Raw genomic sequence first — 714 nt, forward strand, 5'->3', positions numbered from 1 at the left:
TAGGTTTCGGGATAGCACTCGCGTGATCCAGGTTCGACCCTCGCTTTACGACACAGTGCGTCTAAGTGTGTCCATTATACAGCTAACATGAGCGATTTTCTATCAATTGACTTCAGACTCCATTGATCAAGTTGGAGAATACGACGTTGGCATCGTCGTAACCCGGGATCGACTATCGGATGATCCAGATTTATTCTAGGTCCCTCCGTATCCTTGGACAATGTCTGACCCGGGAAGCTTCGTATTCGCCAGTGACGGTGGGGAAGTGCCAAATCCTTGGAAGTGAACTTTGTCCAGGGGGAGGGGGCCATCTGTCTGATTGTCACTTCCCACTGTTATAATCAAATTGATTAAATCAATTTACATACAATGGAACGGAGCCGTTGAGACACAAATGTTTGCTGCAGCATCGTCTCGCTGGAATGGTCTAGTTGGTTATGACGACTGCCTAACACGCAGTAGGTCCCGAGTTCGATTCTCGGTTCCAGTATGATATAGTCCTTTTACAGAAAGCGTGTCGCTTTGTATCAATACATGAAGTACAACGACGTCATCGAAAGATGACTTACAGCTGCGGAAATTCCTAATCGACCACCTCACTGCAATGCCCTTCCCATATTGTATCACTCCGCGCATGGCACTCCTAACGCGCGCACCTCAACCATGCTATCTTACGTAGTGAACTGGTACTACAGCGCACCAAATCTAGGAATA

At 47.3% G+C, this 714-nt stretch overlaps 1 non-coding gene across 1 annotated transcript; it reads left to right on the forward strand.

Annotated features, from left to right (window-relative positions):
• Positions 1–416: 416 nt before the first annotated feature.
• On the forward strand, positions 417–490 carry Pmar_PMAR010668. Its single transcript has one exon. It is a non-coding gene; the product is annotated as a tRNA-Val (tRNA).
• The last annotated feature ends 224 nt before the right edge of the window (positions 491–714 follow it).

The sequence above is a fragment of the Perkinsus marinus genome (genome assembly GCF_000006405.1).
Source record: "Perkinsus marinus ATCC 50983 genomic scaffold scf_1104296960340, whole genome shotgun sequence".
NCBI classification, from domain to species: domain Eukaryota; phylum Perkinsozoa; order Perkinsida; family Perkinsidae; genus Perkinsus; species Perkinsus marinus.